Raw genomic sequence first — 26,711 nt, forward strand, 5'->3', positions numbered from 1 at the left:
TTGACGCTGAGGCGTGGACTCCGTGTGGATAACGGACAACAGTTAAGTTCGTTTCCTAGCAACAGCAACGCCCTTAATGCAGTCATGATGTGCAGAAAATTGAATGCCCCGGGTGAGGATCGAACTCACGACCTTAAGATTATGAGACTTACGCGCTGCCTACTGCGCTACCGAGGCACGCCGGAGACGACCTCGCAGGAAACTCGGTAAGTCTCACATATTAGAGATAGACAGTTTGCGCTTTCTGAAGAATCTGTGGTCTTGCTACACGTGCTGTCCTGACTCTCTAGATTAAACTGCAGCCGCAGCTATACAGCTATAAGGTCCTGAGGCTGACCCATCTCAAGCGAGCAATCCGCGCGGCAGCATTGTTGCCACAAGAGCAAAATAATGCATCGACCGGGAATCGTGCCGGCATACCTTAAGATTATGAGACTTAGGCGCTGCCTACTGCACTACTGAGTCACAAACCACTCAACTACAGATGCTCGACAAGCTACCCGTGCTTTCCAAGCAGCTGTCGGCAGGGAAACTGGGATTGCCACCCAGCGACGTCGAAAAAGGGGCTAAACTCGCGAAGTCCCCCACTACACTGCCTTAAAACGACCGTTCATCACTATCGTGTGAGTAACCTTGCGTCAGCGGCGACGAGTCTTGCCCAAAGACGTAGCGTGCTTGGAGGCGCTGCCCGAATGCGTGTGGATGCACCCTCCTACCTCGTAATGCGCCTGCAGCTCCTATAGCCGTGGGCCGCCGTCGGCGGGCGGGAAGCCGACACAGCGCGGCGTTGCGAGCAGCGGCAGTGCGGTGGTGTTGTACTGTTGAGCATAGTTGCCTTCCAAGCAGTTGATCCGGGTACGATTCCCGGCCACCGCAAGTGGCGCTAACTTTTCCGTATCATTATGTGGGCTCCTGCTGTTAAATTAAGGTTTTTTTTTTTTTCGTCGTTGCACCATCCTGTAGTATGTCCCGACTTGTCCCGACTTTGCTCGGCTGACGCGAAAGCTGACGCTTGGAAATCGCCCTTATCTAAAGGACAGGCACTATAAACGGCTGTGAGAGGTGAGGTGTGGCGAGGTACCAAAACGCGATATTTTCTGCTTCTTCTTCCAAAACAAGAAAAGAAAAATCGGACGCAGTCGGTAGGACTCGAACCTACGCTCCCAGAGGGAATCTGATTTCTAGTCAGACGCCTTAACCACTCGGCCACGACTGCTTGTCCAACAGGTGCCCCTCGAATCGTGAAAAACCCGACCGGTTGCGTCTGCGCAGAATGCCGACAGGAAACGTAAAACCGTGCACTGATTACGACAGGGCTACTATCGCTACGAGACGAGCCATTATGGAAGCGTTAAAATCTTCGCCCGGACAGGGACTCGAACCCTGGACCCTTAGGTTAAAAGCCTAATGCTCTACCGACTGAGCTATCCGGGCTTTCGCTTGTTGTGGTTGGAGCGGTTTCAAGCAACGTGATTAAGTGGAAGGTGTGTGTAGGCTTCTGGCGCTACTGGCGACTGCACCGACTACTCACTGACGCTGGTAGCAGCCCAACAGCGGACCAGTGCCTCTTCTCCCTTTATTCCGGTGCTGACAGTAACTGCATCACGTGCCTGCTTTCCCCGATTGCGTTCGGTTGAAGCCAAGGAAGAAGGGCGACCAACGACAGTTCGAAGACCAAAACATGGAGCGTTGTGTGCGCAAATAGTTCCGTTCCGGTACCGGGAATCGAAGCCGGACCTGTTGAGTGAAAGCCAGGTATCCTAGCCACTAGACCACACAGGACTTGCTCTACAGCGGTGAGATTTACTCCGTCTCTTATTGTATTTTGTGCTGAATCTGGACTCAGTGCTGTTCTCTGCTTGCGATCATATCCGCGCCTACAGACCGGCATGGCGCACAGTTCAAAATTGACTGTCCATTGCTGTGTGCATCGCATTTTGCTTGTAACACGGAGGAGAAATATCAAAGTTGTTACGTCGTCATAATTGGAAGTAAACATTTTGACGCTGAGGCGTGGACTCCGTGTGGATAACGGACAACAGTTAAGTTCGTTTCCTAGCAACAGCAACGCCCTTAATGCAGTCATGATGTGCAGAAAATTGAATGCCCCGGGTGAGGATCGAACTCACGACCTTAAGATTATGAGACTTACGCGCTGCCTACTGCGCTACCGAGGCACGCCGGAGACGACCTCGCAGGAAACTCGGTAAGTCTCACATATTAGAGATAGACAGTTTGCGCTTTCTGAAGAATCTGTTGTCTTGCTACACGTGCTGTCCTGACTCTCTAGATTAAACTGCAGCCGCAGCTATACAGCTATAAGGTCCTGAGGCTGACCCATCTCAAGCGAGCAATCCGCGCGGCAGCATTGTTGCCACAAGAGCAAAATAATGCATCGACCGGGAATCGTGCCGGCATACCTTAAGATTATGAGACTTAGGCGCTGCCTACTGCACTACTGAGTCACAAACCACTCAACTACAGATGCTCGACAAGCTACCCGTGCTTTCCAAGCAGCTGTCGGCAGGGAAACTGGGATTGCCACCCAGCGACGTCGAAAAAGGGGCTAAACTCGCGAAGTCCCCCACTACACTGCCTTAAAACGACCGTTCATCACTATCGTGTGAGTAACCTTGCGTCAGCGGCGACGAGTCTTGCCCAAAGACGTAGCGTGCTTGGAGGCGCTGCCCGAATGCGTGTGGATGCACCCTCCTACCTCGTAATGCGCCTGCAGCTCCTATAGCCGTGGGCCGCCGTCGGCGGGCGGGAAGCCGACACAGCGCGGCGTTGCGAGCAGCGGCAGTGCGGTGGTGTTGTACTGTTGAGCATAGTTGCCTTCCAAGCAGTTGATCCGGGTACGATTCCCGGCCACCGCAAGTGGCGCTAACTTTTCCGTATCATTATGTGGGCTCCTGCTGTTAAATTAAGGTTTTTTTTTTTTCGTCGTTGCACCATCCTGTAGTATGTCCCGACTTGTCCCGACTTTGCTCGGCTGACGCGAAAGCTGACGCTTGGAAATCGCCCTTATCTAAAGGACAGGCACTATAAACGGCTGTGAGAGGTGAGGTGTGGCGAGGTACCAAAACGCGATATTTTCTGCTTCTTCTTCCAAAACAAGAAAAGAAAAATCGGACGCAGTCGGTAGGACTCGAACCTACGCTCCCAGAGGGAATCTGATTTCTAGTCAGACGCCTTAACCACTCGGCCACGACTGCTTGTCCAACAGGTGCCCCTCGAATCGTGAAAAACCCGACCGGTTGCGTCTGCGCAGAATGCCGACAGGAAACGTAAAACCGTGCACTGATTACGACAGGGCTACTATCGCTACGAGACGAGCCATTATGGAAGCGTTAAAATCTTCGCCCGGACAGGGACTCGAACCCTGGACCCTTAGGTTAAAAGCCTAATGCTCTACCGACTGAGCTATCCGGGCTTTCGCTTGTTGTGGTTGAAGCGGTTTCAAGCAACGTGATTAAGTGGAAAGTGTGTGTAGGCTTCTGGCGCTACTGGCGACTGCACCGACTACTCACTGACGCTGGTAGCAGCCCAACAGCGGACCAGTGCCTCTTCTCCCTTTATTCCGGTGCTGACAGTAACTGCATCACGTGCCTGCTTTCCCCGATTGCGTTCGGTTGAAGCCAAGGAAGAAGGGCGACCAACGACAGTTCGAAGACCAAAACATGGAGCGTTGTGTGCGCAAATAGTTCCGTTCCGGTACCGGGAATCGAAGCCGGACCTGTTGAGTGAAAGCCAGGTATCCTAGCCACTAGACCACACAGGACTTGCTCTACAGCGGTGAGATTTACTCCGTCTCTTATTGTATTTTGTGCTGAATCTGGACTCAGTGCTGTTCTCTGCTTGCGATCATATCCGCGCCTACAGACCGGCATGGCGCACAGTTCAAAATTGACTGTCCATTGCTGTGTGCATCGCATTTTGCTTGTAACACGGAGGAGAAATATCAAAGTTGTTACGTCGTCATAATTGGAAGTAAACATTTTGACGCTGAGGCGTGGACTCCGTGTGGATAACGGACAACAGTTAAGTTCGTTTCCTAGCAACAGCAACGCCCTTAATGCAGTCATGATGTGCAGAAAATTGAATGCCCCGGGTGAGGATCGAACTCACGACCTTAAGATTATGAGACTTACGCGCTGCCTACTGCGCTACCGAGCCACGCCGGAGACGACCTCGCAGGAAACTCGGTAAGTCTCACATATTAGAGATAGACAGTTTGCGCTTTCTGAAGAATCTGTTGTCTTGCTACACGTGCTGTCCCGACTCTCTAGATTAAACTGCAGCCGCAGCTATACAGCTATAAGGTCCTGAGGCTGACCCATCTCAAGCGAGCAATCCGCGCGGCAGCATTGTTGCCACAAGAGCAAAATAATGCATCGACCGGGAATCGTGCCGGCATACCTTAAGATTATGAGACTTAGGCGCTGCCTACTGCACTACTGAGTCACAAACCACTCAACTACAGATGCTCGACAAGCTACCCGTGCTTTCCAAGCAGCTGTCGGCAGGGAAACTGGGATTGCCACCCAGCGACGTCGAAAAAGGGGCTAAACTCGCGAAGTCCCCCACTACACTGCCTTAAAACGACCGTTCATCACTATCGTGTGAGTAACCTTGCGTCAGCGGCGACGAGTCTTGCCCAAAGACGTAGCGTGCTTGGAGGCGCTGCCCGAATGCGTGTGGATGCACCCTCCTACCTCGTAATGCGCCTGCAGCTCCTATAGCCGTGGGCCGCCGTCGGCGGGCGGGAAGCCGACACAGCGCGGCGTTGCGAGCAGCGGCAGTGCGGTGGTGTTGTACTGTTGAGCATAGTTGCCTTCCAAGCAGTTGATCCGGGTACGATTCCCGGCCACCACAAGTGGCGCTAACTTTTCCGTATCATTATGTGGGCTCCTGCTGTTAAATTAAGGTTTTTTTTTTTTTTTCGTCGTTGCACCATCCTGTAGTATGTCCCGACTTGTCCCGACTTTGCTCGGCTGACGCGAAAGCTGACGCTTGGAAATCGCCCTTATCTAAAGGACAGGCACTATAAACGGCTGTGAGAGGTGAGGTGTGGCTAGGTACCAAAACGCGATATTTTCTGCTTCTTCTTCCAAAACAAGAAAAGAAAAATCGGACGCAGTCGGTAGGACTCGAACCTACGCTCCCAGAGGGAATCTGATTTCTAGTCAGACGCCTTAACCACTCGGCCACGACTGCTTGTCCAACATGTGCCCCTCGAATCGTGAAAAACCCGACCGGTTGCGTCTGCGCAGAATGCCGACAGGAAACGTAAAACCGTGCACTGATTACGACAGGGCTACTATCGCTACGAGACGAGCCATTATGGAAGCGTTAAAATCTTCGCGCGGACAGGGACTCGAACCCTGGACCCTTAGGTTAAAAGCCTAATGCTCTACCGACTGAGCTATCCGGGCTTTCGCTTGTTGTGGTTGGAGCGGTTTCAAGCAACGTGATTAAGTGGAAGGTGTGTGTAGGCTTCTGGCGCTACTGGCGACTGCACCGACTACTCACTGACGCTGGTAGCAGCCCAACAGCGGACCAGTGCCTCTTCTCCCTTTATTCCGGTGCTGACAGTAACTGCATCACGTGCCTGCTTTCCCCGATTGCGTTCGGTTGAAGCCAAGGAAGAAGGGCGACCAACGACAGTTCGAAGACCAAAACATGGAGCGTTGTGTGCGCAAATAGTTCCGTTCCGGTACCGGGAATCGAAGCCGGACCTGTTGAGTGAAAGCCAGGTATCCTAGCCACTAGACCACACAGGACTTGCTCTACAGCGGTGAGATTTACTCCGTCTCTTATTGTATTTTGTGCTGAATCTGGACTCAGTGCTGTTCTCTGCTTGCGATCATATCCGCGCCTACAGACCGGCATGGCGCACAGTTCAAAATTGACTGTCCATTGCTGTGTGCATCGCATTTTGCTTGTAACACGGAGGAGAAATATCAAAGTTGTTACGTCGTCATAATTGGAAGTAAACATTTTGACGCTGAGGCGTGGACTCCGTGTGGATAACGGACAACAGTTAAGTTCGTTTCCTAGCAACAGCAACGCCCTTAATGCAGTCATGATGTGCAGAAAATTGAATGCCCCGGGTGAGGATCGAACTCACGACCTTAAGATTATGAGACTTACGCGCTGCCTACTGCGCTACCGAGGCACGCCGGAGACGACCTCGCAGGAAACTCGGTAAGTCTCACATATTAGAGATAGACAGTTTGCGCTTTCTGAAGAATCTGTTGTCTTGCTACACGTGCTGTCCCGACTCTCTAGATTAAACTGCAGCCGCAGCTATACAGCTATAAGGTCCTGAGGCTGACCCATCTCAAGCGAGCAATCCGCGCGGCAGCATTGTTGCCACAAGAGCAAAATAATGCATCGACCGGGAATCGTGCCGGCATACCTTAAGATTATGAGACTTAGGCGCTGCCTACTGCACTACTGAGTCACAAACCACTCAACTACAGATGCTCGACAAGCTACCCGCGCTTTCCAAGCAGCTGTCGGCAGGGAAACTGGGATTGCCACCCAGCGACGTCGAAAAAGGGGCTAAACTCGCGAAGTCCCCCACTACACTGCCTTAAAACGACCGTTCATCACTATCGTGTGAGTAACGTTGAGTCAGCGGCGACGAGTCTTGCCCAAAGACGTAGCGTGCTTGGAGGCGCTGCCCGAATGCGTGTGGATGCACCCTCCTACCTCGTAATGCGCCTGCAGCTCCTATAGCCGTGGGCCGCCGTCGGCGGGCGGGAAGCCGACACAGCGCGGCGTTGCGAGCAGCGGCAGTGCGGTGGTGTTGTACTGTTGAGCATAGTTGCCTTCCAAGCAGTTGATCCGGGTACGATTCCCGGCCACCGCAAGTGGCGCTAACTTTTCCGTATCATTATGTGGGCTCCTGCTGTTAAATTAAGGTTTTTTTTTTTTCGTCGTTGCACCATCCTGTAGTATGTCCCGACTTGTCCCGACTTTGCTCGGCTGACGCGAAAGCTGACGCTTGGAAATCGCCCTTATCTAAAGGACAGGCACTATAAACGGCTGTGAGAGGTGAGGTGTGGCGAGGTACCAAAACGAGTTATTTTCTGCTTCTTCTTCCAAAACAAGAAAAGAAAAATCCGACGCAGTCGGTAGGACTCGAACCTACGCTCCCAGAGGGAATCTGTTTTCTAGTCAGACGCCTTAACCACTCGGCCACGACTGCTTGTCCAACAGGTGCCCCTCGAATCGTGAAAAACCCGACCGGTTGCGTCTGCGCAGAATGCCGACAGGAAACGTAAAACCGTGCACTGATTACGACAGGGCTACTATCGCTACGAGACGAGCCATTATGGAAGCGTTAAAATCTTCGCGCGGACAGGGACTCGAACCCTGGACCCTTAGGTTAAAAGCCTAATGCTCTACCGACTGAGCTATCCGGGCTTTCGCTTGTTGTGGTTGAAGCGGTTTCAAGCAACGTGATTAAGTGGAAAGTGTGTGTAGGCTTCTGGCGCTACTGGCGACTGCACCGACTACTCACTGACGCTGGTAGCAGCCCAACAGCGGACCAGTGCCTCTTCTCCCTTTATTCCGGTGCTGACAGTAACTGCATCACGTGCCTGCTTTCCCCGATTGCGTTCGGTTGAAGCCAAGGAAGAAGGGCGACCAACGACAGTTCGAAGACCAAAACATGGAGCGTTGTGTGCGCAAATAGTTCCGTTCCGGTACGGGGAATCGAAGCCGGACCTGTTGAGTGAAAGCCAGGTATCCTAGCCACTAGACCACACAGGACTTGCTCTACAGCGGTGAGATTTACTCCGTCTCTTATTGTATTTTGTGCTGAATCTGGACTCAGTGCTGTTCTCTGCTTGCGATCATATCCGCGCCTACAGACCGGCATGGCGCACAGTTCAAAATTGACTGTCCATTGCTGTGTGCATCGCATTTTGCTTGTAACACGGAGGAGAAATATCAAAGTTGTTACGTCGTCATAATTGGAAGTAAACATTTTGACGCTGAGGCGTGGACTCCGTGTGGATAACGGACAACAGTTAAGTTCGTTTCCTAGCAACAGCAACGCCCTTAATGCAGTCATGATGTGCAGAAAATTGAATGCCCCGGGTGAGGATCGAACTCACGACCTTAAGATTATGAGACTTACGCGCTGCCTACTGCGCTACCGAGGCACGCCGGAGACGACCTCGCAGGAAACTCGGTAAGTCTCACATATTAGAGATAGACAGTTTGCGCTTTCTGAAGAATCTGTTGTCTTGCTACACGTGCTGTCCCGACTCTCTAGATTAAACTGCAGCCGCAGCTATACAGCTATAAGGTCCTGAGGCTGACCCATCTCAAGCGAGCAATCCGCGCGGCAGCATTGTTGCCACAAGAGCAAAATAATGCATCGACCGGGAATCGTGCCGGCATACCTTAAGATTATGAGACTTAGGCGCTGCCTACTGCACTACTGAGTCACAAACCACTCAACTACAGATGCTCGACAAGCTACCCGTGCTTTCCAAGCAGCTGTCGGCAGGGAAACTGGGATTGCCACCCAGCGACGTCGAAAAAGGGGCTAAACTCGCGAAGTCCCCCACTACACTGCCTTAAAACGACCGTTCATCACTATCGTGTGAGTAACCTTGCGTCAGCGGCGACGAGTCTTGCCCAAAGACGTAGCGTGCTTGGAGGCGCTGCCCGAATGCGTGTGGATGCACCCTCCTACCTCGTAATGCGCCTGCAGCTCCTATAGCCGTGGGCCGCCGTCGGCGGGCGGGAAGCCGACACAGCGCGGCGTTGCGAGCAGCGGCAGTGCGGTGGTGTTGTACTGTTGAGCATAGTTGCCTTCCAAGCAGTTGATCCGGGTACGATTCCCGGCCACCGCAAGTGGCGCTAAATTTTCCGTATCATTATGTGGGCTCCTGCTGTTAAATTAAGGTTTTTTTTTTTTCGTCGTTAACCCATCCTGTAGTATGTCCCGACTTGTCCCGACTTTGCTCGGCTGACGCGAAAGCTGACGCTTGGAAATCGCCCTTATCTAAAGGACAGGCACTATAGACGGCTGTGAGAGGTGAGGTGTGGCGAGGTACCAAAACGCGATATTTTCTGCTTCTTCTTCCAAAACAAGAAAAGAAAAATCGGACGCAGTCGGTAGGACTCGAACCTACGCTCCCAGAGGGAATCTGATTTCTAGTCAGACGCCTTAACCACTCGGCCACGACTGCTTGTCCAACAGGTGCCCCTCGAATCGTGAAAAACCCGACCGGTTGCGTCTGCGCAGAATGCCGACAGGAAACGTAAAACCGTGCACTGATTACGACAGGGCTACTATCGCTACGAGACGAGCCATTATGGAAGCGTTAAAATCTTCGCCCGGACAGGGACTCGAACCCTGGACCCTTAGGTTAAAAGCCTAATGCTCTACCGACTGAGCTATCCGGGCTTTCGCTTGTTGTGGTTGGAGCGGTTTCAAGCAACGTGATTAAGTGGAAGGTGTGTGTAGGCTTCTGGCGCTACTGGCGACTGCACCGACTACTCACTGACGCTGGTAGCAGCCCAACAGCGGACCAGTGCCTCTTCTCCCTTTATTCCGGTGCTGACAGTAACTGCATCACGTGCCTGCTTTCCCCGATTGCGTTCGGTTGAAACCAAGGAAGAAGGGCGACCAACGACAGTTCGAAGACCAAAACATGGAGCGTTGTGTGCGCAAATAGTTCCGTTCCGGTACGGGGAATCGAAGCCGGACCTGTTGAGTGAAAGCCAGGTATCCTAGCCACTAGACCACACAGGACTTGCTCTACAGCGGTGAGATTTACTCCGTCTCTTATTGTATTTTGTGCTGAATCTGGACTCAGTGCTGTTCTCTGCTTGCGATCATATCCGCGCCTACAGACCGGCATGGCGCACAGTTCAAAATTGACTGTCCATTGCTGTGTGCATCGCATTTTGCTTGTAACACGGAGGAGAAATATCAAAGTTGTTACGTCGTCATAATTGGAAGTAAACATTTTGACGCTGAGGCGTGGACTCCGTGTGGATAACGGACAACAGTTAAGTTCGTTTCCTAGCAACAGCAACGCCCTTAATGCAGTCATGATGTGCAGAAAATTGAATGCCCCGGGTGAGGATCGAACTCACGACCTTAAGATTATGAGACTTACGCGCTGCCTACTGCGCTACCGAGGCACGCCGGAGACGACCTCGCAGGAAACTCGGTAAGTCTCACATATTAGAGATAGACAGTTTGCGCTTTCTGAAGAATCTGTTGTCTTGCTACACGTGCTGTCCCGACTCTCTAGATTAAACTGCAGCCGCAGCTATACAGCTATAAGGTCCTGAGGCTGACCCATCTCAAGCGAGCAATCCGCGCGGCAGCATTGTTGCCACAAGAGCAAAATAATGCATCGACCGGGAATCGTGCCGGCATACCTTAAGATTATGAGACTTAGGCGCTGCCTACTGCACTACTGAGTCACAAACCACTCAACTACAGATGCTCGACAAGCTACCCGTGCTTTCCAAGCAGCTGTCGGCAGGGAAACTGGGATTGCCACCCAGCGACGTCGAAAAAGGGGCTAAACTCGCGAAGTCCCCCACTACACTGCCTTAAAACGACCGTTCATCACTATCGTGTGAGTAACGTTGCGTCAGCGGCGACGAGTCTTGCCCAAAGACGTAGCGTGCTTGGAGGCGCTGCCCGAATGCGTGTGGATGCACCCTCCTACCTCGTAATGCGCCTGCAGCTCCTATAGCCGTGGGCCGCCGTCGGCGGGCGGGAAGCCGACACAGCGCGGCGTTGCGAGCAGCGGCAGTGCGGTGGTGTTGTACTGTTGAGCATAGTTGCCTTCCAAGCAGTTGATCCGGGTACGATTCCCGGCCACCGCAAGTGGCGCTAAATTTTCCGTATCATTATGTGGGCTCCTGCTGTTAAATTAAGGTTTTTTTTTTTTCGTCGTTAACCCATCCTGTAGTATGTCCCGACTTGTCCCGACTTTGCTCGGCTGACGCGAAAGCTGACGCTTGGAAATCGCCCTTATCTAAAGGACAGGCACTATAGACGGCTGTGAGAGGTGGGGTGTGGCGAGGTACCAAAACGCGATATTTTCTGCTTCTTCTTCCAAAACAAGAAAAGAAAAATCGGACGCAGTCGGTAGGACTCGAACCTACGCTCCCAGAGGGAATCTGATTTCTAGTCAGACGCCTTAACCACTCGGCCACGACTGCTTGTCCAACAGGTGCCCCTCGAATCGTGAAAAACCCGACCGGTTGCGTCTGCGCAGAATGCCGACAGGAAACGTAAAACCGTGCACTGATTACGACAGGGCTACTATCGCTACGAGACGAGCCATTATGGAAGCGTTAAAATCTTCGCGCGGACAGGGACTCGAACCCTGGACCCTTAGGTTAAAAGCCTAATGCTCTACCGACTGAGCTATCCGGGCTTTCGCTTGTTGTGGTTGGAGCGGTTTCAAGCAACGTGATTAAGTGGAAGGTGTGTGTAGGCTTCTGGCGCTACTGGCGACTGCACCGACTACTCACTGACGCTGGTAGCAGCCCAACAGCGGACCAGTGCCTCTTCTCCCTTTATTCCGGTGCTGACAGTAACTGCATCACGTGCCTGCTTTCCCCGATTGCGTTCGGTTGAAGCCAAGGAAGAAGGGCGACCAACGACAGTTCGAAGACCAAAACATGGAGCGTTGTGTGCGCAAATAGTTCCGTTCCGGTACCGGGAATCGAAGCCGGACCTGTTGAGTGAAAGCCAGGTATCCTAGCCACTAGACCACACAGGACTTGCTCTACAGCGGTGAGATTTACTCCGTCTCTTATTGTATTTTGTGCTGAATCTGGACTCAGTGCTGTTCTCTGCTTGCGATCATATCCGCGCCTACAGACCGGCATGGCGCACAGTTCAAAATTGACTGTCCATTGCTGTGTGCATCGCATTTTGCTTGTAACACGGAGGAGAAATATCAAAGTTGTTACGTCGTCATAATTGGAAGTAAACATTTTGACGCTGAGGCGTGGACTCCGTGTGGATAACGGACAACAGTTAAGTTCGTTTCCTAGCAACAGCAACGCCCTTAATGCAGTCATGATGTGCAGAAAATTGAATGCCCCGGGTGAGGATCGAACTCACGACCTTAAGATTATGAGACTTACGCGCTGCCTACTGCGCTACCGAGGCACGCCGGAGACGACCTCGCAGGAAACTCGGTAAGTCTCACATATTAGAGATAGACAGTTTGCGCTTTCTGAAGAATCTGTTGTCTTGCTACACGTGCTGTCCCGACTCTCTAGATTAAACTGCAGCCGCAGCTATACAGCTATAAGGTCCTGAGGCTGACCCATCTCAAGCGAGCAATCCGCGCGGCAGCATTGTTGCCACAAGAGCAAAATAATGCATCGACCGGGAATCGTGCCGGCATACCTTAAGATTATGAGACTTAGGCGCTGCCTACTGCACTACTGAGTCACAAACCACTCAACTACAGATGCTCGACAAGCTACCCGTGCTTTCCAAGCAGCTGTCGGCAGGGAAACTGGGATTGCCACCCAGCGACGTCGAAAAAGGGGCTAAACTCGCGAAGTCCCCCACTACACTGCCTTAAAACGACCGTTCATCACTATCGTGTGAGTAACCTTGCGTCAGCGGCGACGAGTCTTGCCCAAAGACGTAGCGTGCTTGGAGGCGCTGCCCGAATGCGTGTGGATGCACCCTCCTACCTCGTAATGCGCCTGCAGCTCCTATAGCCGTGGGCCGCCGTCGGCGGGCGGGAAGCCGACACAGCGCGGCGTTGCGAGCAGCGGCAGTGCGGTGGTGTTGTACTGTTGAGCATAGTTGCCTTCCAAGCAGTTGATCCGGGTACGATTCCCGGCCACCGCAAGTGGCGCTAACTTTTCCGTATCATTATGTGGGCTCCTGCTGTTAAATTAAGGTTTTTTTTTTTTCGTCGTTGCACCATCCTGTAGTATGTCCCGACTTGTCCCGACTTTGCTCGGCTGACGCGAAAGCTGACGCTTGGAAATCGCCCTTATCTAAAGGACAGGCACTATAAACGGCTGTGAGAGGTGAGGTGTGGCGAGGTACCAAAACGCGATATTTTCTGCTTCTTCTTCCAAAACAAGAAAAGAAAAATCCGACGCAGTCGGTAGGACTCGAACCTACGCTCCCAGAGGGAATCTGATTTCTAGTCAGACGCCTTAACCACTCGGCCACGACTGCTTGTCCAACAGGTGCCCCTCGAATCGTGAAAAACCCGACCGGTTGCGTCTGCGCAGAATGCCGACAGGAAACGTAAAACCGTGCACTGATTACGACAGGGCTACTATCGCTACGAGACGAGCCATTATGGAAGCGTTAAAATCTTCGCGCGGACAGGGACTCGAACCCTGGACCCTTAGGTTAAAAGCCTAATGCTCTACCGACTGAGCTATCCGGGCTTTCGCTTGTTGTGGTTGGAGCGGTTTCAAGCAACGTGATTAAGTGGAAGGTGTGTGTAGGCTTCTGGCGCTACTGGCGACTGCACCGACTACTCACTGACGCTGGTAGCAGCCCAACAGCGGACCAGTGCCTCTTCTCCCTTTATTCCGGTGCTGACAGTAACTGCATCACGTGCCTGCTTTCCCCGATTGCGTTCGGTTGAAGCCAAGGAAGAAGGGCGACCAACGACAGTTCGAAGACCAAAACATGGAGCGTTGTGTGCGCAAATAGTTCCGTTCCGGTACCGGGAATCGAAGCCGGACCTGTTGAGTGAAAGCCAGGTATCCTAGCCACTAGACCACACAGGACTTGCTCTACAGCGGTGAGATTTACTCCGTCTCTTATTGTATTTTGTGCTGAATCTGGACTCAGTGCTGTTCTCTGCTTGCGATCATATCCGCGCCTACAGACCGGCATGGCGCACAGTTCAAAATTGACTGTCCATTGCTGTGTGCATCGCATTTTGCTTGTAACACGGAGGAGAAATATCAAAGTTGTTACGTCGTCATAATTGGAAGTAAACATTTTGACGCTGAGGCGTGGACTCCGTGTGGATAACGGACAACAGTTAAGTTCGTTTCCTAGCAACAGCAACGCCCTTAATGCAGTCATGATGTGCAGAAAATTGAATGCCCCGGGTGAGGATCGAACTCACGACCTTAAGATTATGAGACTTACGCGCTGCCTACTGCGCTACCGAGCCACGCCGGAGACGAGCTCGCAGGAAACTCGGTAAGTCTCACATATTAGAGATAGACAGTTTGCGCTTTCTGAAGAATCTGTTGTCTTGCTACACGTGCTGTCCCGACTCTCTAGATTAAACTGCAGCCGCAGCTATACAGCTATAAGGTCCTGAGGCTGACCCATCTCAAGCGAGCAATCCGCGCGGCAGCATTGTTGCCACAAGAGCAAAATAATGCATCGACCGGGAATCGTGCCGGCATACCTTAAGATTATGAGACTTAGGCGCTGCCTACTGCACTACTGAGTCACAAACCACTCAACTACAGATGCTCGACAAGCTACCCGTGCTTTCCAAGCAGCTGTCGGCAGGGAAACTGGGATTGCCACCCAGCGACGTCGAAAAAGGGGCTAAACTCGCGAAGTCCCCCACTACACTGCCTTAAAACGACCGTTCATCACTATCGTGTGAGTAACCTTGCGTCAGCGGCGACGAGTCTTGCCCAAAGACGTAGCGTGCTTGGAGGCGCTGCCCGAATGCGTGTGGATGCACCCTCCTACCTCGTAATGCGCCTGCAGCTCCTATAGCCGTGGGCCGCCGTCGGCGGGCGGGAAGCCGACACAGCGCGGCGTTGCGAGCAGCGGCAGTGCGGTGGTGTTGTACTGTTGAGCATAGTTGCCTTCCAAGCAGTTGATCCGGGTACGATTCCCGGCCACCGCAAGTGGCGCTAACTTTTCCGTATCATTATGTGGGCTCCTGCTGTTAAATTAAGGTTTTTTTTTTTTTCGTCGTTGCACCATCCTGTAGTATGTCCCGACTTGTCCCGACTTTGCTCGGCTGACGCGAAAGCTGACGCTTGGAAATCGCCCTTATCTAAAGGACAGGCACTATAAACGGCTGTGAGAGGTGAGGTGTGGCGAGGTACCAAAACGCGATATTTTCTGCTTCTTCTTCCAAAACAAGAAAAGAAAAATCCGACGCAGTCGGTAGGACTCGAACCTACGCTCCCAGAGGGAATCTGATTTCTAGTCAGACGCCTTAACCACTCGGCCACGACTGCTTGTCCAACAGGTGCCCCTCGAATCGTGAAAAACCCGACCGGTTGCGTCTGCGCAGAATGCCGACAGGAAACGTAAAACCGTGCACTGATTACGACAGGGCTACTATCGCTACGAGACGAGCCATTATGGAAGCGTTAAAATCTTCGCGCGGACAGGGACTCGAACCCTGGACCCTTAGGTTAAAAGCCTAATGCTCTACCGACTGAGCTATCCGGGCTTTCGCTTGTTGTGGTTGGAGCGGTTTCAAGCAACGTGATTATGTGGAAGGTGTGTGTAGGCTTCTGGCGCTACTGGCGACTGCACCGACTACTCACTGACGCTGGTAGCAGCCCAACAGCGGACCAGTGCCTCTTCTCCCTTTATTCCGGTGCTGACAGTAACTGCATCACGTGCCTGCTTTCCCCGATTGCGTTCGGTTGAAGCCAAGGAAGAAGGGCGACCAACGACAGTTCGAAGACCAAAACATGGAGCGTTGTGTGCGCAAATAGTTCCGTTCCGGTACCGGGAATCGAAGCCGGACCTGTTGAGTGAAAGCCAGGTATCCTAGCCACTAGACCACACAGGACTTGCTCTACAGCGGTGAGATTTACTCCGTCTCTTATTGTATTTTGTGCTGAATCTGGACTCAGTGCTGTTCTCTGCTTGCGATCATATCCGCGCCTACAGACCGGCATGGCGCACAGTTCAAAATTGACTGTCCATTGCTGTGTGCATCGCATTTTGCTTGTAACACGGAGGAGAAATATCAAAGTTGTTACGTCGTCATAATTGGAAGTAAACATTTTGACGCTGAGGCGTGGACTCCGTGTGGATAACGGACAACAGTTAAGTTCGTTTCCTAGCAACAGCAACGCCCTTAATGCAGTCATGATGTGCAGAAAATTGAATGCCCCGGGTGAGGATCGAACTCACGACCTTAAGATTATGAGACTTACGCGCTGCCTACTGCGCTACCGAGCCACGCAGGAGACGAGCTCGCAGGAAACTCGGTAAGTCTCACATATTAGAGATAGACAGTTTGCGCTTTCTGAAGAATCTGTTGTCTTGCTACACGTGCTGTCCCGACTCTCTAGATTAAACTGCAGCCGCAGCTATACAGCTATAAGGTCCTGAGGCTGACCCATCTCAAGCGAGCAATCCGCGCGGCAGCATTGTTGCCACAAGAGCAAAATAATGCATCGACCGGGAATCGTGCCGGCATACCTTAAGATTATGAGACTTAGGCGCTGCCTACTGCACTACTGAGTCACAAACCACTCAACTACAGATGCTCGACAAGCTACCCGTGCTTTCCAAGCAGCTGTCGGCAGGGAAACTGGGATTGCCACCCAGCGACGTCGAAAAAGGGGCTAAACTCGCGAAGTCCCCCACTACACTGCCTTAAAACGACCGTTCATCACTATCGTGTGAGTAACCTTGCGTCAGCGGCGACGAGTCTTGCCCAAAGACGTAGCGTGCTTGGAGGCGCTGCCCGAATGCGTGTGGATGCACCCTCCTACCTCGTAATGCGCCTGCAGCTCCTATAGCCGTGGGCCGCCGTCGGCGGGCGGGAAGCCGACACAGCGCGGCGTTGCGAGCAGCGGCAGTGCGGTGGTGTTGTACTGTTGAGCATAGTTGCCTTCCAAGCAGTTGATCCGGGTACGATTCCCGGCCACCGCAAGTGGCGCTAACTTTTCCGTATCATTATGTGGGCTCCTGCTGTTAAATTAAGGTTTTTTTTTTTCGTCGTTGCACCATCCTGTAGTATGTCCCGACTTGTCCCGACTTTGCTCGGCTGACGCGAAAGCTGACGCTTGGAAATCGCCCTTATCTAAAGGACAGGCACTATAAACGGCTGTGAGAGGTGAGGTGTGGCGAGGTACCAAAACGCGATATTTTCTGCTTCTTCTTCCAAAACAAGAAAAGAAAAATCCGACGCAGTCGGTAGGACTCGAACCTACGCTCCCAGAGGGAATCTGATTTCTAGTCAGACGCCTTAACCACTCGGCCACGACTGCTTGTCCAACAGGTGCCCCTCGAATCGTGAAAAACCTGACCGGTTGCGTCTGCGCAGAATGCCGACAGGAAACGTAAAACCGTGCACTGATTACGACAGGGCTACTATCGCTACGAGACGAGCCATTATGGAAGCGTTAAAATCTTCGCGCGGACAGGGACTCGAACCCTGGACCCTTAGGTTAAAAGCCTAATGCTCTACCGACTGAGCTATCCGGGCTTTCGCTTGTTGTGGTTGGAGCGGTTTCAAGCAACGTGATTAAGTGGAAGGTGTGTGTAGGCTTCTGGCGCTACTGGCGACTGCACCGACTACTCACTGACGCTGGTAGCAGCCCAACAGCGGACCAGTGCCTCTTCTCCCTTTATTCCGGTGCTGACAGTAACTGCATCACGTGCCTGCTTTCCCCGATTGCGTTCGGTTGAAGCCAAGGAAGAAGGGCGACCAACGACAGTTCGAAGACCAAAACATGGAGCGTTGTGTGCGCAAATAGTTCCGTTCCGGTACGGGGAATCGAAGCCGGACCTGTTGAGTAAAAGCCAGGTATCCTAGCCACTAGACCACACAGGACTTGCTCTACAGCGGTGAGATTTACTCCGTCTCTTATTGTATTTTGTGCTGAATCTGGACTCAGTGCTGTTCTCTGCTTGCGATCATATCCGCGCCTACAGACCGGCATGGCGCACAGTTCAAAATTGACTGTCCATTGCTGTGTGCATCGCATTTTGCTTGTAACACGGAGGAGAAATATCAAAGTTGTTACGTCGTCATAATTGGAAGTAAACATTTTGACGCTGAGGCGTGGACTCCGTGTGGATAACGGACAACAGTTAAGTTCGTTTCCTAGCAACAGCAACGCCCTTAATGCAGTCATGATGTGCAGAAAATTGAATGCCCCGGGTGAGGATCGAACTCACGACCTTAAGATTATGAGACTTACGCGCTGCCTACTGCGCTACCGAGGCACGCCGGAGACGACCTCGCAGGAAACTCGGTAAGTCTCACATATTAGAGATAGACAGTTTGCGCTTTCTGAAGAATCTGTTGTCTTGCTACACGTGCTGTCCCGACTCTCTAGATTAAACTGCAGCCGCAGCTATACAGCTATAAGGTCCTGAGGCTGACCCATCTCAAGCGAGCAATCCGCGCGGCAGCATTGTTGCCACAAGAGCAAAATAATGCATCGACCGGGAATCGTGCCGGCATACCTTAAGATTATGAGACTTAGGCGCTGCCTACTGCACTACTGAGTCACAAACCACTCAACTACAGATGCTCGACAAGCTACCCGTGCTTTCCAAGCAGCTGTCGGCAGGGAAACTGGGATTGCCACCCAGCGACGTCGAAAAAGGGGCTAAACTCGCGAAGTCCCCCACTACACTGCCTTAAAACGACCGTTCATCACTATCGTGTGAGTAACCTTGCGTCAGCGGCGACGAGTCTTGCCCAAAGACGTAGCGTGCTTGGAGGCGCTGCCCGAATGCGTGTGGATGCACCCTCCTACCTCGTAATGCGCCTGCAGCTCCTATAGCCGTGGGCCGCCGTCGGCGGGCGGGAAGCCGACACAGCGCGGCGTTGCGAGCAGCGGCAGTGCGGTGGTGTTGTACTGTTGAGCATAGTTGCCTTCCAAGCAGTTGATCCGGGTACGATTCCCGGCCACCGCAAGTGGCGCTAACTTTTCCGTATCATTATGTGGGCTCCTGCTGTTAAATTAAGGTTTTTTTTTTTTTCGTCGTTGCACCATCCTGTAGTATGTCCCGACTTGTCCCGACTTTGCTCGGCTGACGCGAAAGCTGACGCTTGGAAATCGCCCTTATCTAAAGGACAGGCACTATAAACGGCTGTGAGAGGTGAGGTGTGGCGAGGTACCAAAACGCGATATTTTCTGCTTCTTCTTCCAAAACAAGAAAAGAAAAATCCGACGCAGTCGGTAGGACTCGAACCTACGCTCCCAGAGGGAATCTGATTTCTAGTCAGACGCCTTAACCACTCGGCCACGACTGCTTGTCCAACAGGTGCCCCTCGAATCGTGAAAAACCCGACCGGTTGCGTCTGCGCAGAATGCCGACAGGAAACGTAAAACCGTGCACTGATTACGACAGGGCTACTATCGCTACGAGACGAGCCATTATGGAAGCGTTAAAATCTTCGCGCGGACAGGGACTCGAACCCTGGACCCTTAGGTTAAAAGCCTAATGCTCTACCGACTGAGCTATCCGGGCTTTCGCTTGTTGTGGTTGGAGCGGTTTCAAGCAACGTGATTATGTGGAAGGTGTGTGTAGGCTTCTGGCGCTACTGGCGACTGCACCGACTACTCACTGACGCTGGTAGCAGCCCAACAGCGGACCAGTGCCTCTTCTCCCTTTATTCCGGTGCTGACAGTAACTGCATCACGTGCCTGCTTTCCCCGATTGCGTTCGGTTGAAGCCAAGGAAGAAGGGCGACCAACGACAGTTCGAAGACCAAAACATGGAGCGTTGTGTGCGCAAATAGTTCCGTTCCGGTACCGGGAATCGAAGCCGGACCTGTTGAGTGAAAGCCAGGTATCCTAGCCACTAGACCACACAGGACTTGCTCTACAGCGGTGAGATTTACTCCGTCTCTTATTGTATTTTGTGCTGAATCTGGACTCAGTGCTGTTCTCTGCTTGCGATCATATCCGCGCCTACAGACCGGCATGGCGCACAGTTCAAAATTGACTGTCCATTGCTGTGTGCATCGCATTTTGCTTGTAACACGGAGGAGAAATATCAAAGTTGTTACGTCGTCATAATTGGAAGTAAACATTTTGACGCTGAGGCGTGGACTCCGTGTGGATAACGGACAACAGTTAAGTTCGTTTCCTAGCAACAGCAACGCCCTTAATGCAGTCATGATGTGCAGAAAATTGAATGCCCCGGGTGAGGATCGAACTCACGACCTTAAGATTATGAGACTTACGCGCTGCCTACTGCGCTACCGAGCCACGCAGGAGACGAGCTCGCAGGAAACTCGGTAAGTCTCACATATTAGAGATAGACAGTTTGCGCTTTCTGAAGAATCTGTTGTCTTGCTACACGTGCTGTCCCGACTCTCTAGATTAAACTGCAGCCGCAGCTATACAGCTATAAGGTCCTGAGGCTGACCCATCTCAAGCGAGCAATCCGCGCGGCAGCATTGTTGCCACAAGAGCAAAATAATGCATCGACCGGGAATCGTGCCGGCATACCTTAAGATTATGAGACTTAGGCGCTGCCTACTGCACTACTGAGTCACAAACCACTCAACTACAGATGCTCGACAAGCTACCCGTGCTTTCCAAGCAGCTGTCGGCAGGGAAACTGGGATTGCCACCCAGCGACGTCGAAAAAGGGGCTAAACTCGCGAAGTCCCCCACTACACTGCCTTAAAACGACCGTTCATCACTATCGTGTGAGTAACCTTGCGTCAGCGGCGACGAGTCTTGCCCAAAGACGTAGCGTGCTTGGAGGCGCTGCCCGAATGCGTGTGGATGCACCCTCCTACCTCGTAATGCGCCTGCAGCTCCTATAGCCGTGGGCCGCCGTCGGCGGGCGGGAAGCCGACACAGCGCGGCGTTGCGAGCAGCGGCAGTGCGGTGGTGTTGTACTGTTGAGCATAGTTGCCTTCCAAGCAGTTGATCCGGGTACGATTCCCGGCCACCGCAAGTGGCGCTAACTTTTCCGTATCATTATGTGGGCTCCTGCTGTTAAATTAAGGTTTTTTTTTTTTCGTCGTTGCACCATCCTGTAGTATGTCCCGACTTGTCCCGACTTTGCTCGGCTGACGCGAAAGCTGACGCTTGGAAATCGCCCTTATCTAAAGGACAGGCACTATAAACGGCTGTGAGAGGTGAGGTGTGGCGAGGTACCAAAACGCGATATTTTCTGCTTCTTCTTCCAAAACAAGAAAAGAAAAATCCGACGCAGTCGGTAGGACTCGAACCTACGCTCCCAGAGGGAATCTGATTTCTAGTCAGACGCCTTAACCACTCGGCCACGACTGCTTGTCCAACAGGTGCCCCTCGAATCGTGAAAAACCTGACCGGTTGCGTCTGCGCAGAATGCCGACAGGAAACGTAAAACCGTGCACTGATTACGACAGGGCTACTATCGCTACGAGACGAGCCATTATGGAAGCGTTAAAATCTTCGCGCGGACAGGGACTCGAACCCTGGACCCTTAGGTTAAAAGCCTAATGCTCTACCGACTGAGCTATCCGGGCTTTCGCTTGTTGTGGTTGGAGCGGTTTCAAGCAACGTGATTAAGTGGAAGGTGTGTGTAGGCTTCTGGCGCTACTGGCGACTGCACCGACTACTCACTGACGCTGGTAGCAGCCCAACAGCGGACCAGTGCCTCTTCTCCCTTTATTCCGGTGCTGACAGTAACTGCATCACGTGCCTGCTTTCCCCGATTGCGTTCGGTTGAAGCCAAGGAAGAAGGGCGACCAACGACAGTTCGAAGACCAAAACATGGAGCGTTGTGTGCGCAAATAGTTCCGTTCCGGTACGGGGAATCGAAGCCGGACCTGTTGAGTAAAAGCCAGGTATCCTAGCCACTAGACCACACAGGACTTGCTCTACAGCGGTGAGATTTACTCCGTCTCTTATTGTATTTTGTGCTGAATCTGGACTCAGTGCTGTTCTCTGCTTGCGATCATATCCGCGCCTACAGACCGGCATGGCGCACAGTTCAAAATTGACTGTCCATTGCTGTGTGCATCGCATTTTGCTTGTAACACGGAGGAGAAATATCAAAGTTGTTACGTCGTCATAATTGGAAGTAAACATTTTGACGCTGAGGCGTGGACTCCGTGTGGATAACGGACAACAGTTAAGTTCGTTTCCTAGCAACAGCAACGCCCTTAATGCAGTCATGATGTGCAGAAAATTGAATGCCCCGGGTGAGGATCGAACTCACGACCTTAAGATTATGAGACTTACGCGCTGCCTACTGCGCTACCGAGGCACGCCGAAGACGACCTCGCAGGAAACTCGGTAAGTCTCACATATTAGAGATAGACAGTTTGCGCTTTCTGAAGAATCTGTTGTCTTGCTACACGTGCTGTCCCGACTCTCTAGATTAAACTGCAGCCGCAGCTATACAGCTATAAGGTCCTGAGGCTGACCCATCTCAAGCGAGCAATCCGCGCGGCAGCATTGTTGCCACAAGAGCAAAATAATGCATCGACCGGGAATCGTGCCGGCATACCTTAAGATTATGAGACTTAGGCGCTGCCTACTGCACTACTGAGTCACAAACCACTCAACTACAGATGCTCGACAAGCTACCCGTGCTTTCCAAGCAGCTGTCGGCAGGGAAACTGGGATTGCCACCCAGCGACGTCGAAAAAGGGGCTAAACTCGCGAAGTCCCCCACTACACTGCCTTAAAACGACCGTTCATCACTATCGTGTGAGTAACCTTGCGTCAGCGGCGACGAGTCTTGCCCAAAGACGTAGCGTGCTTGGAGGCGCTGCCCGAATGCGTGTGGATGCACCCTCCTACCTCGTAATGCGCCTGCAGCTCCTATAGCCGTGGGCCGCCGTCGGCGGGCGGGAAGCCGACACAGCGCGGCGTTGCGAGCAGCGGCAGTGCGGTGGTGTTGTACTGTTGAGCATAGTTGCCTTCCAAGCAGTTGATCCGGGTACGATTCCCGGCCACCGCAAGTGGCGCTAACTTTTCCGTATCATTATGTGGGCTCCTGCTGTTAAATTAAGGTTTTTTTTTTTTTCGTCGTTGCACCATCCTGTAGTATGTCCCGACTTGTCCCGACTTTGCTCGGCTGACGCGAAAGCTGACGCTTGGAAATCGCCCTTATCTAAAGGACAGGCACTATAAACGGCTGTGAGAGGTGAGGTGTGGCGAGGTACCAAAACGCGATATTTTCTGCTTCTTCTTCCAAAACAAGAAAAGAAAAATCCGACGCAGTCGGTAGGACTCGAACCTACGCTCCCAGAGGGAATCTGATTTCTAGTCAGACGCCTTAACCACTCGGCCACGACTGCTTGTCTAACAGGTGCCCCTCGAATCGTGAAAAACCCGACCGGTTGCGTCTGCGCAGAATGCCGACAGGAAACGTAAAACCGTGCACTGATTACTACAGGGCTACTATCGCTACGAGACGAGCCATTATGGAAGCGTTAAAATCTTCGCGCGGACAGGGACTCGAACCCTGGACCCTTAGGTTAAAAGCCTAATGCTCTACCGACTGAGCTATCCGGGCTTTCGCTTGTTGTGGTTGGAGCGGTTTCAAGCAACGTGATTAAGTGGAAGGTGTGTGTAGGCTTCTGGCGCTACTGGCGACTGCACCGACTACTCACTGACGCTGGTAGCAGCCCAACAGCGGACCAGTGCCTCTTCTCCCTTTATTCCGGTGCTGACAGTAACTGCATCACGTGCCTGCTTTCCCCGATTGCGTTCGGTTGAAGCCAAGGAAGAAGGGCGACCAACGACAGTTCGAAGACCAAAACATGGAGCGTTGTGTGCGCAAATAGTTCCGTTCCGGTACGGGGAATCGAAGCCGGACCTGTTGAGTGAAAGCCAGGTATCCTAGCCACTAGACCACACAGGACTTGCTCTACAGCGGTGAGATTTACTCCGTCTCTTATTGTATTTTGTGCTGAATCTGGACTCAGTGCTGTTCTCTGCTTGCGATCATATCCGCGCCTACAGACCGGCATGGCGCACAGTTCAAAATTGACTGTCCATTGCTGTGTGCATCGCATTTTGCTTGTAACACGGAGGAGAAATATCAAAGTTGTTACGTCGTCATAATTGGAAGTAAACATTTTGACGCTGAGGCGTGGACTCCGTGTGGATAACGGACAACAGTTAAGTTCGTTTCCTAGCAACAGCAACGCCCTTAATGCAGTCATGATGTGCAGAAAATTAAATGCCCCGGGTGAGGATCGAACTCACGACCTTAAGATTATGAGACTTACGCGCTGCCTACTGCGCTACCGAGGCACGCCGGAGACGACCTCGCAGGAAACTCGGTAAGTCTCACATATTAGAGATAGACAGTTTGCGCTTTCTGAAGAATCTGTTGTCTTGCTACACGTGCGGTCCCGACTCTCTAGATTAAACTGCAGCCGCAGCTATACAGCTATAAGGTCCTGAGGCTGACCCATCTCAAGCGAGCAATCCGCGCGGCAGCATTGTTGCCACAAGAGCAAAATAATGCATCGACCGGAATCGTGAAGGCATACCTTAAGATTATGAGACTTAGGCGCTGCCTACTGCACTACTGAGTCACAAACCACTCAACTACAGATGCTCGACAAGCTACCCGTGCTTTCCAAGCAGCTGTCGGCAGGGAAACTGGGATTGCCACCCAGCGACGTCGAAAAAGGGGCTAAACTCGCGAAGTCCCCCACTACACTGCCTTAAAACGACCGTTCATCACTATCGTGTGAGTAACCTTGCGTCAGCGGCGACGAGTCTTGCCCAAAGACGTAGCGTGCTTGGAGGCGCTGCCCGAATGCGTGTGGATGCACCCTCCTACCTCGTAATGCGCCTGCAGCTCCTATAGCCGTGGGCCGCCGTCGGCGGGCGGGAAGCCGACACAGCGCGGCGTTGCGAGCAGCGGCAGTGCGGTGGTGTTGTACTGTTGAGCATAGTTGCCTTCCAAGCAGTTGATCCGGGTACGATTCCCGGCCACCGCAAGTGGCGCTAACTTTTCCGTATCATTATGTGGGCTCCTGCTGTTAAATTAAGGTTTTTTTTTTTTTCGTCGTTGCACCATCCTGTAGTATGTCCCGACTTGTCCCGACTTTGCTCGGCTGACGCGAAAGCTGACGCTTGGAAATCGCCCTTATCTAAAGGACAGGCACTATAAACGGCTGTGAGAGGTGAGGTGTGGCGAGGTACCAAAACGCGATATTTTCTGCTTCTTCTTCCAAAACAAGAAAAGAAAAATCCGACGCAGTCGGTAGGACTCGAACCTACGCTCCCAGAGGGAATCTGATTTCTAGTCAGACGCCTTAACCACTCGGCCACGACTGCTTGTCCAACAGGTGCCCCTCGAATCGTGAAAAACCCGACCGGTTGCGTCTGCGCAGAATGCCGACAGGAAACGTAAAACCGTGCACTGATTACTACAGGGCTACTATCGCTACGAGACGAGCCATTATGGAAGCGTTAAAATCTTCGCGCGGACAGGGACTCGAACCCTGGACCCTTAGGTTAAAAGCCTAATGCTCTACCGACTGAGCTATCCGGGCTTTCGCTTGTTGTGGTTGGAGCGGTTTCAAGCAACGTGATTAAGTGGAAGGTGTGTGTAGGCTTCTGGCGCTACTGGCGACTGCACCGACTACTCACTGACGCTGGTAGCAGCCCAACAGCGGACCAGTGCCTCTTCTCCCTTTATTCCGGTGCTGACAGTAACTGCATCACGTGCCTGCTTTCCCCGATTGCGTTCGGTTGAAGCCAAGGAAGAAGGGCGACCAACGACAGTTCGAAGACCAAAACATGGAGCGTTGTGTGCGCAAATAGTTCCGTTCCGGTACGGGGAATCGAAGACGGACCTGTTGAGTGAAAGCCAGGTATCCTAGCCACTAGACCACACAGGACTTGCTCTACAGCGGTGAGATTTACTCCGTCTCTTATTGTATTTTGTGCTGAATCTGGACTCAGTGCTGTTCTCTGCTTGCGATCATATCCGCGCCTACAGACCGGCATGGCGCACAGTTCAAAATTGACTGTCCATTGCTGTGTGCATCGCATTTTGCTTGTAACACGGAGGAGAAATATCAAAGTTGTTACGTCGTCATAATTGGAAGTAAACATTTTGACGCTGAGGCGTGGACTCCGTGTGGATAACGGACAACAGTTAAGTTCGTTTCCTAGCAACAGCAACGCCCTTAATGCAGTCATGATGTGCAGAAAATTAAATGCCCCGGGTGAGGATCGAACTCACGACCTTAAGATTATGAGACTTACGCGCTGCCTACTGCGCTACCGAGGCACGCCGGAGACGACCTCGCAGGAAACTCGGTAAGTCTCACATATTAGAGATAGACAGTTTGCGCTTTCTGAAGAATCTGTTGTCTTGCTACACGTGCTGTCCCGACTCTCTAGATTAAACTGCAGCCGCAGCTATACAGCTATAAGGTCCTGAGGCTGACCCATCTCAAGCGAGCAATCCGCGCGGCAGCATTGTTGCCACAAGAGCAAAATAATGCATCGACCGGAATCGTGAAGGCATACCTTAAGATTATGAGACTTAGGCGCTGCCTACTGCACTACTGAGTCACAAACCACTCAACTACAGATGCTCGACAAGCTACCCGTGCTTTCCAAGCAGCTGTCGGCAGGGAAACTGGGATTGCCACCCAGCGACGTCGAAAAAGGGGCTAAACTCGCGAAGTCCCCCACTACACTGCCTTGAAACGACCGTTCATCACTATCGTGTGAGTAACCTTGCGTCAGCGGCGACGAGTCTTGCCCAAAGACGTAGCGTGCTTGGAGGCGCTGCCCGAATGCGTGTGGATGCACCCTCCTACCTC

At 52.4% G+C, this 26,711-nt stretch overlaps 40 non-coding genes across 40 annotated transcripts; all 40 read right to left on the bottom strand.

The window, feature by feature from the left end:
* Positions 1-104: 104 nt before the first annotated feature.
* Positions 105-177, bottom strand: Trnam-cau (transfer RNA methionine (anticodon CAU)). The gene has a single exon. It is a non-coding gene; the product is annotated as a tRNA-Met (tRNA).
* Positions 178-1,134: 957 nt separating this feature from the next.
* Trnas-aga (transfer RNA serine (anticodon AGA)) lies at positions 1,135-1,216 on the bottom strand. The gene has a single exon. It is a non-coding gene; the product is annotated as a tRNA-Ser (tRNA).
* A 145-nt stretch (positions 1,217-1,361) lies between these two features.
* On the bottom strand, positions 1,362-1,434 carry Trnak-uuu (transfer RNA lysine (anticodon UUU)). Its single transcript has one exon. It is a non-coding gene; the product is annotated as a tRNA-Lys (tRNA).
* A 670-nt stretch (positions 1,435-2,104) lies between these two features.
* Positions 2,105-2,177, bottom strand: Trnam-cau (transfer RNA methionine (anticodon CAU)). The gene has a single exon. It is a non-coding gene; the product is annotated as a tRNA-Met (tRNA).
* Positions 2,178-3,133: 956 nt separating this feature from the next.
* Positions 3,134-3,215, bottom strand: Trnas-aga (transfer RNA serine (anticodon AGA)). The gene has a single exon. It is a non-coding gene; the product is annotated as a tRNA-Ser (tRNA).
* Positions 3,216-3,360: 145 nt separating this feature from the next.
* Trnak-uuu (transfer RNA lysine (anticodon UUU)) lies at positions 3,361-3,433 on the bottom strand. The gene has a single exon. It is a non-coding gene; the product is annotated as a tRNA-Lys (tRNA).
* Positions 3,434-4,103: 670 nt separating this feature from the next.
* On the bottom strand, positions 4,104-4,176 carry Trnam-cau (transfer RNA methionine (anticodon CAU)). The gene has a single exon. It is a non-coding gene; the product is annotated as a tRNA-Met (tRNA).
* Positions 4,177-5,135: 959 nt separating this feature from the next.
* Trnas-aga (transfer RNA serine (anticodon AGA)) lies at positions 5,136-5,217 on the bottom strand. Its single transcript has one exon. It is a non-coding gene; the product is annotated as a tRNA-Ser (tRNA).
* Positions 5,218-5,362: 145 nt separating this feature from the next.
* Trnak-uuu (transfer RNA lysine (anticodon UUU)) lies at positions 5,363-5,435 on the bottom strand. Its single transcript has one exon. It is a non-coding gene; the product is annotated as a tRNA-Lys (tRNA).
* A 670-nt stretch (positions 5,436-6,105) lies between these two features.
* Positions 6,106-6,178, bottom strand: Trnam-cau (transfer RNA methionine (anticodon CAU)). The gene has a single exon. It is a non-coding gene; the product is annotated as a tRNA-Met (tRNA).
* Positions 6,179-7,134: 956 nt separating this feature from the next.
* On the bottom strand, positions 7,135-7,216 carry Trnas-aga (transfer RNA serine (anticodon AGA)). Its single transcript has one exon. It is a non-coding gene; the product is annotated as a tRNA-Ser (tRNA).
* Positions 7,217-7,361: 145 nt separating this feature from the next.
* Positions 7,362-7,434, bottom strand: Trnak-uuu (transfer RNA lysine (anticodon UUU)). The gene has a single exon. It is a non-coding gene; the product is annotated as a tRNA-Lys (tRNA).
* Positions 7,435-8,104: 670 nt separating this feature from the next.
* On the bottom strand, positions 8,105-8,177 carry Trnam-cau (transfer RNA methionine (anticodon CAU)). The gene has a single exon. It is a non-coding gene; the product is annotated as a tRNA-Met (tRNA).
* A 956-nt stretch (positions 8,178-9,133) lies between these two features.
* Trnas-aga (transfer RNA serine (anticodon AGA)) lies at positions 9,134-9,215 on the bottom strand. Its single transcript has one exon. It is a non-coding gene; the product is annotated as a tRNA-Ser (tRNA).
* Positions 9,216-9,360: 145 nt separating this feature from the next.
* On the bottom strand, positions 9,361-9,433 carry Trnak-uuu (transfer RNA lysine (anticodon UUU)). The gene has a single exon. It is a non-coding gene; the product is annotated as a tRNA-Lys (tRNA).
* A 670-nt stretch (positions 9,434-10,103) lies between these two features.
* On the bottom strand, positions 10,104-10,176 carry Trnam-cau (transfer RNA methionine (anticodon CAU)). The gene has a single exon. It is a non-coding gene; the product is annotated as a tRNA-Met (tRNA).
* Positions 10,177-11,132: 956 nt separating this feature from the next.
* On the bottom strand, positions 11,133-11,214 carry Trnas-aga (transfer RNA serine (anticodon AGA)). Its single transcript has one exon. It is a non-coding gene; the product is annotated as a tRNA-Ser (tRNA).
* A 145-nt stretch (positions 11,215-11,359) lies between these two features.
* On the bottom strand, positions 11,360-11,432 carry Trnak-uuu (transfer RNA lysine (anticodon UUU)). The gene has a single exon. It is a non-coding gene; the product is annotated as a tRNA-Lys (tRNA).
* A 670-nt stretch (positions 11,433-12,102) lies between these two features.
* Positions 12,103-12,175, bottom strand: Trnam-cau (transfer RNA methionine (anticodon CAU)). The gene has a single exon. It is a non-coding gene; the product is annotated as a tRNA-Met (tRNA).
* Positions 12,176-13,131: 956 nt separating this feature from the next.
* Trnas-aga (transfer RNA serine (anticodon AGA)) lies at positions 13,132-13,213 on the bottom strand. Its single transcript has one exon. It is a non-coding gene; the product is annotated as a tRNA-Ser (tRNA).
* A 145-nt stretch (positions 13,214-13,358) lies between these two features.
* Trnak-uuu (transfer RNA lysine (anticodon UUU)) lies at positions 13,359-13,431 on the bottom strand. The gene has a single exon. It is a non-coding gene; the product is annotated as a tRNA-Lys (tRNA).
* Positions 13,432-14,101: 670 nt separating this feature from the next.
* Trnam-cau (transfer RNA methionine (anticodon CAU)) lies at positions 14,102-14,174 on the bottom strand. Its single transcript has one exon. It is a non-coding gene; the product is annotated as a tRNA-Met (tRNA).
* A 957-nt stretch (positions 14,175-15,131) lies between these two features.
* On the bottom strand, positions 15,132-15,213 carry Trnas-aga (transfer RNA serine (anticodon AGA)). The gene has a single exon. It is a non-coding gene; the product is annotated as a tRNA-Ser (tRNA).
* A 145-nt stretch (positions 15,214-15,358) lies between these two features.
* Positions 15,359-15,431, bottom strand: Trnak-uuu (transfer RNA lysine (anticodon UUU)). Its single transcript has one exon. It is a non-coding gene; the product is annotated as a tRNA-Lys (tRNA).
* Positions 15,432-16,101: 670 nt separating this feature from the next.
* On the bottom strand, positions 16,102-16,174 carry Trnam-cau (transfer RNA methionine (anticodon CAU)). The gene has a single exon. It is a non-coding gene; the product is annotated as a tRNA-Met (tRNA).
* A 955-nt stretch (positions 16,175-17,129) lies between these two features.
* Trnas-aga (transfer RNA serine (anticodon AGA)) lies at positions 17,130-17,211 on the bottom strand. Its single transcript has one exon. It is a non-coding gene; the product is annotated as a tRNA-Ser (tRNA).
* Positions 17,212-17,356: 145 nt separating this feature from the next.
* Positions 17,357-17,429, bottom strand: Trnak-uuu (transfer RNA lysine (anticodon UUU)). Its single transcript has one exon. It is a non-coding gene; the product is annotated as a tRNA-Lys (tRNA).
* Positions 17,430-18,099: 670 nt separating this feature from the next.
* Trnam-cau (transfer RNA methionine (anticodon CAU)) lies at positions 18,100-18,172 on the bottom strand. The gene has a single exon. It is a non-coding gene; the product is annotated as a tRNA-Met (tRNA).
* Positions 18,173-19,129: 957 nt separating this feature from the next.
* On the bottom strand, positions 19,130-19,211 carry Trnas-aga (transfer RNA serine (anticodon AGA)). Its single transcript has one exon. It is a non-coding gene; the product is annotated as a tRNA-Ser (tRNA).
* Positions 19,212-19,356: 145 nt separating this feature from the next.
* Positions 19,357-19,429, bottom strand: Trnak-uuu (transfer RNA lysine (anticodon UUU)). Its single transcript has one exon. It is a non-coding gene; the product is annotated as a tRNA-Lys (tRNA).
* A 670-nt stretch (positions 19,430-20,099) lies between these two features.
* Trnam-cau (transfer RNA methionine (anticodon CAU)) lies at positions 20,100-20,172 on the bottom strand. Its single transcript has one exon. It is a non-coding gene; the product is annotated as a tRNA-Met (tRNA).
* Positions 20,173-21,128: 956 nt separating this feature from the next.
* Positions 21,129-21,210, bottom strand: Trnas-aga (transfer RNA serine (anticodon AGA)). Its single transcript has one exon. It is a non-coding gene; the product is annotated as a tRNA-Ser (tRNA).
* Positions 21,211-21,355: 145 nt separating this feature from the next.
* On the bottom strand, positions 21,356-21,428 carry Trnak-uuu (transfer RNA lysine (anticodon UUU)). Its single transcript has one exon. It is a non-coding gene; the product is annotated as a tRNA-Lys (tRNA).
* Positions 21,429-22,098: 670 nt separating this feature from the next.
* On the bottom strand, positions 22,099-22,171 carry Trnam-cau (transfer RNA methionine (anticodon CAU)). The gene has a single exon. It is a non-coding gene; the product is annotated as a tRNA-Met (tRNA).
* A 957-nt stretch (positions 22,172-23,128) lies between these two features.
* On the bottom strand, positions 23,129-23,210 carry Trnas-aga (transfer RNA serine (anticodon AGA)). Its single transcript has one exon. It is a non-coding gene; the product is annotated as a tRNA-Ser (tRNA).
* A 145-nt stretch (positions 23,211-23,355) lies between these two features.
* Positions 23,356-23,428, bottom strand: Trnak-uuu (transfer RNA lysine (anticodon UUU)). Its single transcript has one exon. It is a non-coding gene; the product is annotated as a tRNA-Lys (tRNA).
* A 670-nt stretch (positions 23,429-24,098) lies between these two features.
* Positions 24,099-24,171, bottom strand: Trnam-cau (transfer RNA methionine (anticodon CAU)). The gene has a single exon. It is a non-coding gene; the product is annotated as a tRNA-Met (tRNA).
* Positions 24,172-25,127: 956 nt separating this feature from the next.
* On the bottom strand, positions 25,128-25,209 carry Trnas-aga (transfer RNA serine (anticodon AGA)). The gene has a single exon. It is a non-coding gene; the product is annotated as a tRNA-Ser (tRNA).
* Positions 25,210-25,354: 145 nt separating this feature from the next.
* On the bottom strand, positions 25,355-25,427 carry Trnak-uuu (transfer RNA lysine (anticodon UUU)). The gene has a single exon. It is a non-coding gene; the product is annotated as a tRNA-Lys (tRNA).
* Positions 25,428-26,097: 670 nt separating this feature from the next.
* Positions 26,098-26,170, bottom strand: Trnam-cau (transfer RNA methionine (anticodon CAU)). Its single transcript has one exon. It is a non-coding gene; the product is annotated as a tRNA-Met (tRNA).
* Between the last annotated feature and the right edge of the window lie 541 nt (positions 26,171-26,711).

This window comes from Schistocerca gregaria, unplaced genomic scaffold (genome assembly GCF_023897955.1).
Source record: "Schistocerca gregaria isolate iqSchGreg1 unplaced genomic scaffold, iqSchGreg1.2 ptg000337l, whole genome shotgun sequence".
In the NCBI taxonomy this organism is placed as follows: domain Eukaryota; kingdom Metazoa; phylum Arthropoda; class Insecta; order Orthoptera; family Acrididae; genus Schistocerca; species Schistocerca gregaria.